The sequence below is a fragment of the Acomys russatus genome, chromosome 22 (assembly GCF_903995435.1).
Source record: "Acomys russatus chromosome 22, mAcoRus1.1, whole genome shotgun sequence".
Classification (NCBI taxonomy): Eukaryota; Metazoa; Chordata; class Mammalia; order Rodentia; family Muridae; genus Acomys; species Acomys russatus.
In genome coordinates, this window is record NC_067158.1 from 30,955,713 (window position 1) to 30,966,012 (window position 10,300).

A 10,300-nucleotide genomic window follows, 5' to 3' on the forward strand; every position below is an offset into this window, starting at 1 on the left:
TTTTTCATTTCAGCTTCATCTGCAATCACCTTTCTCTCACTGTATACTAACTGCTGATATAGGACTTTGATTGACTCTCTTAAATGGAAGAATGAAGACATTTACATAAAACAACCTACTGCAGGGCTCACATGCACTGAATCTGCAGGAATTCTAGGGGAAAGGCGACAAGACAGAAAATGCTGAAGTGGAAGTTCTTGATGGATAAAAGAAGCTGTGAACGGTTTTCAGTTTATGTGGATTTCTTCACGGACAGAGTGTGGGTTCCTCATTCAGTCCTCTGGGGGCTGAGTAATCTCAAGCTATCTGCTAAGCACGGGTAGGGGATTCTGGCTGCAGTTCCTGCACCTACCACATTCACAAAGGGAATAGGAAAAAAAAAAAAAAAAAAAAAAGCATTTCCAGGCCTCAGTTTTCTTAAACATAAATTAAGGAAACCAAGCTCTCCCATCTTTGCAGGACTGAGAGGGCGGGGAAGGGTGAGGCAGACAGCTGGTATTATCACCAGCTGCCAACGTAAGGCCTTATCATTATTGCATTCTTTCTAAACCAGGGAGGGTTTTCTTGGCCAAGATAGGCTCCACAATAGGCTCCTGCCAATAGATCAGTTACTCAGACAAATTTATACTTACTTTGGGCATCCCCAAATAAATTGTTGGGTTCTCAATAATTGGATCTATACCAATTTTGACTATATTTGATTATTATCCTCTTCTTCTTTTCTCTCTGTTTTCCTAAATGTTTCTTCCTCCATGAAGACCTCCCTCATTTCCCCAGATGAAGACTCTCAGGAGTTCATTTTTTGAGCCAGTAGTTGGGAGCAGACACGGTGTTCTGGAAACTGAAGCAAACATACACCTCCATGTCTTCGCTCTCACGGAGCGTATCTCCTTGTGGGGGAGTGCGGCATAGTAAGCAAGTGAGTCAGGCAAGCAGCAAGATAACCAGAGCTAAGCACACTCAGGAGCTACGCAATTGTCTTAAAGTATTGATGTGAACAAAGGGAAAGTGACAAAAGAGGCTTATCTCTGAGATGAGCCCAGTAATGACGCTGTACACTACGCAACTTTTATGCACAACAATGCTAATTTATCTGACTTTTCCTTGGGCATTCAAAGTATGCCTTAATCTCCTGGACAACTGCCTATCAATGAAAGTCAGGCAGATTTGGACGATGGTCTCCAAGGGCACAAGCACACTCCATACCTTGAAAAAAATTTTAAACACTTTGTTCCTAGAGACAAAGTTAATAATAATTCTTTAAGAAAAAGAAGCATCAGTCCAAAGAAGTACCACTAGGGCTGGAATCCAGGCATAGAAAACAAGTTGGAAAGCACACACAGAAACTATTTCTGGCACATATGCATATTCACTGTTCATTTAAAAAGGCCCTGAACACCAGTGTTCTAAGCATGGACTCTCCACAAGGATGTCTTCCCCACTCCTCTTCATCTAGTCACCTGTGGTCTTGTATTGGTGTCCTCCGTGTTGGTCTAGGATATCATTGGTTGGTTTAGTGTTCTACCATCATACCTACCACAATGTCTGGTGCAATACAGATGCTCAACGTGCCCACTCATCACTTAAAACAAATTAGGTGCACAGAGAAATGCCAGAAATTAATTGGGAATTGAAAAACGCAACCAAGACTCCACCTTCCCACACTGAAAACCATTTTGTGTCTGGCAGTAAAACTTTACATCCATTGCTCTGAACGAGAGCCTAGGCTACCTGTCTCAGGCCTCCCAACTTACCGGCTCCCCTGACATTCCATGCTTCACTTCCCTGATTTTTTTCATCCTTAGCATAGGCCATCTAAGTAGTTGAGCTTTTTCATAGGTTCTCCTGCTCTGTGTCCCCCACTAGAGAATGTACACATGGGTGGGGGTTTCCATCTGCTTTGTTCCCTGCTGTGTTACTGGTAGGAAGAACGGTAGTAAGCTCGCTGCAGGGCTGGAATTCAGCAAATGAGCTCAAGGTGTAAATAGGACTCTGAAGCTGCTGCCTACTGAGACAAGGATCAGAGGCATCCCAAACTGGCTGAAACAGATGCTCCAGCCACATGGAACGGAAGTGATCCCAACAGTCTAAACCCCTTTCCCCACACTCCTGTTGTGATCTTACAGGTTAGATCTTCAGTGTCACATTTCAAGCCCAAACTTCCTTCTATTGCAAGCACCCGGAGCCATGTAGTCTGTAGGGCTCCAAGGTCCCTTCATAGAAAAATGCTCTGTTGCACCAACATGCACTAGTTAGACATTTTGAATTAGCTATTAGAACCTGACGTCAGTATATTTTACACGAATCTGCAATTTATATTAAGCAGTAAATAAAACCTGGCAAGATTAGAGCATATGTTTCACTGGCAAAAAAGTGTTGGATCTGAGCTCTAGGCCTGTTTCTGTCTATGCAGGCTGATCCTTGGCTGGCAGCTGAAGGCACTGCGACCCCTGCTGGAAAGCTACCAAAAAGCAGGCAGTATGAAGGAGAAAAAAAAATTAGGAAAGACGTCCTTTGGGATCTATTTCTGTTATTTTAAGCCTTTCCTTCGAAGAATAATGCATTCATTTTTCTAGTCCTCTCTTGGTAGCACATAACTATTGACAAACTATGGCCCAGTAAATATTATTCTAACGGCCTGCAAAAGCTGTGGACTTAATTCCCTGTGGGTGGAGGGAGCTGAGAAGACTTCATGCCAGAGGCAGTCCTGAGGATAGATTGAGGAGGCTGTGTGCATCAGCTGTTTACGGATGCTGCTTAACTCAGACACAAAAAGGAATTTGTTTGAAGACTATGTGCAGCCTCTAGGAACTAGGGAGATGCTGAAAATCCAGGATTGGAAACTGAGAAGGAATGAAGGAAAGCCAACTCCAGGGATCACGTCAAGATAGTGCCCAAGGAATGGTTCCGCTGGGAGCACATCTTGAGACTGGGATGCTGCTGCTGACGCCAGCCACTTGCTCCATGACCCAAGTCAGTGATAAACACTCTACAGTTCCTCTGTCCTTGAGCTGCTCCCTCCAGATTCCAATCCCCTGGTGGGATCATTTAACTTAGGTCAGGGCTGCAAGATACAAAGTAGAAAAAGAAACTCCGCCTCTAAGTAGGAGCAGCTCTCTGAAGCAACACTGTGAGATTCTCTATAGAATAATGACATTTGCTTGCTGGTTTACCTTCCAGACACTTAGTGGGACTTCGAGTGGGGAGGGAGGGAGAGGCACCCAAAGCAGTACTGAAGGCTGTAATGGGAACACACAGATCTAAATTTCCAATCTGGAATCCTCTGTACCCTCAGAAAACTGACAATGTTTCCTAATCTACAGATTCTCAATTGTTAAAATAGAAGTGATGCCATCTGCTCCCCCGAATAGCTGTGAAGATTCCCGTTCAATCATTCATTCACTTTCCCAAACACATTTAGGAACTGCCTATTAAGTGTTTGATACAGAACTAGGCTCTGGGGACAAATTCTGGAAAAGGAGAGAGAGAGAGAAAGAAAGAAAAGAAAAGCAAATACTCTGCACAGATGACCATGTTAGACCAGGGAGACCCACAATTCCTCACACTTCACTCTCCCCCAGCTGAGTCACTGTTCTTTAACTTTTCTCCAGTTATGATTAAGCACTATTAAGTCCTTCCCTCCAAATACATCTTGTTAAGGCACATGTACATACTGAACTTAAAAGCAAAACTACAGCAAAAACCTTTAAAGGGCCAGGGATGCAGGTCAACCGTTGGAGCGCTTGCTGAGCACACTGGTTTGATGGACAACAATAACTGAGTGATATAGTTATGTCTACGACCCCAACACTCGGAGCTGGGAGCAGCAGGGCCAGAGGATGTCCAAGGTCATCTTTAGCTGCATAGTAAGTTTTAGCTCAGCCCAGGATATAGGACCCCGTCTCAAAGAAGACAACGAAGAAAACCAACTCTAAAACTTAATGCTGATCCTGAATATTAAAATTATAATTCCTAGAAGCAGTGGGGCTCAGTGCTGACGCAGTTCATGTAGAGTTCACATAACACAAAACATATTTTAATCTGCCCTCATTTCAAGTTTAGTGCATGTGACGAACTCAGGAGTACTCCAATTCCAATTAAAATGAGCATGAAGTAGATATAAAAAATATCAGAAAGGCAAATACAATAAACAAAATTTCGCAAGTGTTTTATAGTCAGCAGAATGTCTTTTATGTGTATTTTATTACTTCCTCTTAATCATCCTCCAGTCACTAATCTGCAGGAAAGACTAGGAGGCTTAGAGAGAGAAAACTGTCAGCCTAAGGTCACAGGGCCAGAAGTTGGCTTCACCCCAGCCTGTGGTCTCAGCCTGAGTGGAACGCAGAAGACTCGATGCCCAGGTTGGGGACTACGGAAAAGCAGTATTGGTATTTTCTAACCTCAGCTGCAAAGTCCCTGCCTTCTGTACCATCTGGGAAGCCAGTACCTTTGCGACAGAGCAGCCAGGAAAGTTCTACACTTCCCAACTCAGGCCCTGGACCTGGCTTCTAGATACTCCTGACAGGCACAGGTTACAACCCACTGAAGCATCCACTTGTGTGACTGTCCCTGCCTCCAAATCTAACTACCGAAAAGAGGAGAGAATGTGGCTGGGTCCTGCTGGCAGCTGTGTGCCACCCAGGGGGCATGCTTGGTCTCAGAAAGGCAGAGCACAGAGTTGAGCAGAACATACTAGCCAGCCCACCCCCAGCTGCTTTGAAATCACCACTGAATTTTAACGTGAGACAAGGAAAGCTCCCTTGAAGCATCTCCCTTCGGAGAATCCCTGGGATTTTTCAAGGCTGAGAATTTCTTCTTTTGAGGATGAAAACACAAGTCCCAGCTTTATAAAGGAGTAAGTCAAAGCTCATTCTGCTTAACAAGGTGTAGGGAGGCAATAATCCCCTGGAGGGATAAAGCTTGGCTCCCACACCAGCAGCAGGGGCCAAAATTCCCTTTGTAAGACCAAGGCATCACTTTGTCACCAGCTTCCCTGTTCAAAACTTTCCATGTCAAAGTCCTGGTGTATTGCATGCACACAGCAGCTTGGCGGAGGATGTGATGCCCCAGAAGCATCCATAGCCCAGCCTTGCTCACTAAGACATCATATCTGGCTGCTGCCTAATTAAGTGCAGAGACTTAGGACTGCTTAGTCAGGAAGTTGCCCATCCCTGTGGAACAAGAGTTAGATGGGTAACTGACTGCCAAAGAGGCTCTTTTTAAAAGTTCACCTTCTCGTACCTGGCTGTGTGATGGGGGTTGGGGGGGGTTGAGCAGGGGTCCGGTGTTACCTTACATAACTCAATGGTCAGTCTCAATGCTATTTTTCCAATCCTGTGAACTGGGAAAATAACTGAGCACGCTGAAAATAGAGAAGGAGAGTGCAGTGATGGGAAGCTTCAGCATTTCTCTAGAATTTTAGAAAGTCCTGCTAATTCTAACTGTATTCACATTGCTGGGACAGTAGATAGCAAGACACTCCCAGTGTCAAAAAGAATTAGCACTTTAGAAATGCTGGAGCTAGGGGTGCAGAAATTGAGCTATCTCCATCGCCTTTTATTAAAAACTAAAGTTAAATATGAAATTAACTCCTGGGTGAAAGCTGGTAGTTGAATTTCAACAAATTCAGTGAGATTTGAGGCCAGAGCTGAGACCATGGGACCTTGTTTTTCCCTCCAGCAGCTGGTCAAATACGCAGGGCTGGGGGGGGGGGGAGGCACGTGGAGACTGTGTTGGGGACTTGCTCCCCAAGGGTTGGGTGATGCCTGGGAGCTGGGGCAGCCTGTGTGGCAGTGGTACTTTCCTGAGAGGTGAGCCCAGGCTGAAGCAAGGCGCACTCCCTCTCTCTCCCTTACCCACTCTTCCTAGCTTCACCCCAGCTCCTCACTAACAAGAAACTGCTTCGCTAAGACTAGCTCCAAGACTATGGATACAGAGTTACCTACTTGCACCCCCCCCCCAAAGCATCTTAGCATAGTTATGGATAAAAATAGCCCAGAATAAGGAACGCGGAGCGAAGAGGAGGAGTAAGTCTCGCGCAAGGCAAAGCAAGAATACCATAGCTTCTGCATAGTGGGGGTTGGACAGGCAGGGTGCTACTCCTAGTCCAGAGGAGGACCCCGCGTGTGCAAATGAGGTCAGGTGCCCCTTTAGCTTGGGTAGTGCCATAAAGGATCTGAGGCACCCACAAATGATCCCTGAGACTGGCACAGCCCACCAATCCCTACCTTGCATCTGGCTCAGGCATTGGTTTTTCCGTTCTCCTACTGGCTTGAGCCCGAGGTTCCAAGAGCTGGCCCTCCAGTTCTAGGGAAGGCAGTGTACAGAACGGGTAAGGCAGTAGAGTCCACTGCTGCAAAGGATGGGGTGTGTGGCACACCTGAAGAGGTAGGGCTTGGAGTAAGCCATGCTCATTCTAAACAGAGCCTTTCCTGGTTCATGTCCTGACATTCCTTATCCACCTGCCCCCTTCTATCCGCCTCCTCTATCGGTGGTACCCGAAATAGAAGCCGAGGAGGGGAAAAGTAAAAAAGTAACATGAAAAATCAACAGCCCTATGTAACTGCTTTTCTTCATACTTACGATCCTGCCTGTCGCCTTCCTCTTCGAGTACCCCAGCAGATACTAGGTCCTCCCCCGGACCCCCATTATTGCTACCGAAAGCAAAGGCAAACCAGACCTAAGCTTCCGCAACCCAGATGCCCCATCTCTGAATGACTCCTGTCAGCTGTCCCCCTGGCCCAGTTCTCTGCCTCAGGTAGATCGAGCGCTCCGCTCCTGCTGCAGATGCACAGGGTCCTAGAGAGAAGCCTCAACGCCTAGCAGCGGCCGGCGACGACCCTCCCGAGTCAGCTGGGGACATAAGTCCAGTCTTTCAAGAGTCAGAAACTCTTCTCCCTTATACTCCATGTCGCGAATTCTAGAGACGAGGTTCCAGGACACGAGAGAGCAAGATCGGAAAACCGTGAGTCTTCCCTCTAGTAGCGTGTACTCTCCAGTTTACCAGCTTCAGCCTCTTTTCACCTTGGGCTCCGTACTTGTCCTAAGTCCGAGCGCCAGAAGAAGGTGCCCACACCGGCCACTCCCCAGCCTGACGACCTCACCCCCCCACACACACACGCTTACGGCTCACCTGAGTCGTGTACCCGTCCAGCCGGTCCGGCGCCCTCAATCGTCTCTCCGGCCGGGCCATGGGCAACACCACCGCCGAGCACCTGCGCCCCTTGGAGCAAATTCCCAGGCTGGCGAACACGGAAGGAACCCAGGGACTCACTGAGAGTTACCCAGCAGTGGCGGCAGCTATCCGCTGCAGCGCACAGAGGACCTTGCAGACGAGCGTTTTGGTGCCGCTCGGAGGATGGGAGGAACAGGAGGAGGAGCCGAGCGGGAGGAGGGGACAGTGGAGGCCTGAGCTCCGGGAGAGAGCGGAGGGCAGAAGAGGATCGCGAGCGCCCACTGCTGCCTTGTTAGCTCCAGTGCTGCCCGAATCCCGCCTCCTTGCGCCTCCCTCTGCGCCGACTTCCAGCAACCCAGCTAAGCACCTGGCTTCTGGGCTTCTGTGTCTGGAAGGAGTCAGCTCAGCCCACCTCTTGCGGAGGCTCCTCAGATTTCAGCCTAAGGGGAGAGAGACTAGCTTAGTCTAGAGAGTGGGACTTGTGGCGTGGATGACTTTATCCACCTTGCAAACCGTGGACTCCTAGTCCACTTCCTGATCCCTGCTGGATCCGAACCTTGGGCCCATCTGTCCGTTAACTTTTTCGTAAATTCCACGTGGTCTCCAAGACCACCGCAGTAACCAAGTATGTTTGCATCCAGCGTTCTCTACCAGGGCCCTTTGGGCGCCTGTGCACAGTGCACAGATTCCGAGGGCTCCTGAGCCCTTAGCTCAATCTTGCTCTGAAGCAAGGACAGGAGCCACCTGAATGACTGGCTTCAGAAGGTGCAGTGTCGCCAAGAAACACCCTTTCTCTCCTTTGCCTCCAAAGAGGATTGGAATTTAACAAGATCGGTGCCAAAGATTCAGCTCTCCTTTAGCAAAAGTAACTAGGTTGGCTAATTTCACTTCTAAAAGTAATCGAGGTTCCAAAGCAGAGAGGTTTTAGGTGAGAGCCAACCTGTATATTGTAACTCAATTTACGATTTGGAGGGCAAAGGAGCTGGAATCTCCTTGGAGACACTGGGCTGCTTCACAACCAGAAGTAAGTTGCCTTCCAAAGCAGGTTACCAAAACAAAAGAGGGGAGGGAGGAGGAGGAAGGTGAAAGGAAAGACAAGGAAGGAGCTAAATACAAATCAAAAGAACTTCCTTTAACTATTTTAATATCTTCCAATCTTAAAAATGAGGATATAAATATTTAAAATCTGCATTTCTTAAATCAATATTCTCCCATCTAAGGGGGAAAAATTCCTTTGGGAAATTGACCACTTAATGGTGTAAAGATTAGCCTAGGTCCTTTTAGAAAAAAAAAAAGGAATGCTGCGTACAGTATATTGTGGCTTATAAAGCCAGAAGCATCTAAGAGACCTTAGATCAAGTCTTCTTTTTGAACTATACATTTTTAGAAATTTTAATCTTTAAGTAAATATCAAATTGGCATGCCCGTTTAATATTTTTTAAAGTGCATTTACAATATTCACCCTAAGTTTGCATCTTGAAAAGTCTGAGCATTTAAAGTTTACATTAGATCTAGAAACATGCTTTTTCTCCCGTTCTATGAGTGTTGTGTAAAATTCTGCAAGTGGCTGTGTGGTCAAATGAAAAGTTAAGATTAACAGGCTGCCATTTATCAATTATGATCTCCTTAAGCTTCTACCAGACTCCAGTGCAGATCAGACATAGGAGGGGGGTGTTGATACACTAAGTTGATCGAGGTTATTTTTCCTCCCTGAAGGGTCCAATGTGTTTCAATGCCCAAGGCATAGTATGAATTCCACAAGCCATCCGTGAGGCACAAAGGGAGATTAGCAAGGATTCTTCTCTTCACATCCTGGAAGTCAGAGGCCATGGACCAGCTCTCTTAATTACCTACCACAAAACCTCACAAGAAGCTAAAATTTCAGCCCCTTTTAGTTGCCTGCTTTTGCAGAGGCGACTCTAGGCATGTCCCAAGTTATAAGAATGAGGGTTCTGGCCTTCTCACCCCAACTTCATCAAATATTTATTGAGCAATAGGCAATGTTTTTAGATTTAGGTAAATAAAAATACCAGTGGATTTTTTTTTCTTTTTCTGTTCTTTGGTTGTATGTGTCTGTGTCTGCTTAGCTGTTGACCTCTCTCTCCTCGATGCCTTCTGAGCCCGGCTTCTGCTCACTCAGTGTAGATCTCACATCTGCTCTATCAGTCCTAGTGCTGTACTGAACAGAGCTGCTTTTGCATCTGTCTTCTTCAGTAGATTAGACGAGCCTTGGGTATGAGCAACCATGCCATAATTATCATCTGCCAACCTTTTGTAGCTCACTTGACAGTATAACTTAAGAGGGGGGAAAAAGAAACCTTACAAACATAAAACCCAAATAACAACATCAACAAGAAACACAACAAGCAAACAAGCAAAAAATATAAAACCAGTAGTCGTTAGGGCCCAGAAAGATGGTTTACCAGTTAAGTTCCAGCATTGCTTCAGCAGAAAACCAAAGTTCTGTTCCTAGAACAGGGGGCTCACAATGTCATTATCTGTCACTTCAACTCCAGTGCATCTAATCCTTTCTTCTATTCAGGTCTCACAATCTACATGTGTTTGCATGTGCTCATTCAGACACACACACACACAAACACACACACATACACACACACACATCTAAAATTCAAAATAAAAATAATTTTAATAAGTGAATATATTTTCTATTTTAAGGGTAGTTTGATTAGTTCAGACAAGTTTCCATATCAGAACAGTAGCTGTGAGAATTGAAGATATAAGAGACATACTAGCAACCAACCAGAAAACCAGCCAGTGTCATCAACTAGAAAACGAGAGTGTATTGCAGATGATTTCTGCACCAGTAGCACATAAGCTCTTAGAGCAAGTGCTGAGTACTTGATATGAGAGAGAAATAAAACATTAAGATGTCATTGCTGACACCAGACTATCTTTCCTCAAGGAGCATAAGGCTTATATACACAAGCCACCTTTACAGAGACTCATTCATCCTTGTTAGTCTGTAAACTCTGTTCACAGAAGAGCAAAGCTAAAGCTGTGATAAGAAAACAGAAACTGGTGACCTCTGCCTATCGTCAATAACCTGTAGTAATAGCATCTAAGACAGAGCCAAGACTTGAGCCAGGTGTGGACAAAATGAATTAT

At 45.9% G+C, this 10,300-nt stretch overlaps 1 protein-coding gene across 1 annotated transcript in view; it reads right to left on the reverse strand.

Annotated features, from left to right (window-relative positions):
- Nucleotides 1-7,358, reverse strand: part of Hs3st1 (heparan sulfate-glucosamine 3-sulfotransferase 1) — a 28,042-nt gene extending 20,684 nt beyond the window's left edge. Inside the window, exon 1 of the mRNA XM_051164822.1 lies at nt 7,133-7,358. The gene's annotated coding sequence lies outside the window, so the exon portion shown is untranslated. The remainder of the gene's footprint in view (nt 1-7,132) is intronic.
- Nucleotides 7,359-10,300: the final 2,942 nt, after the last annotated feature.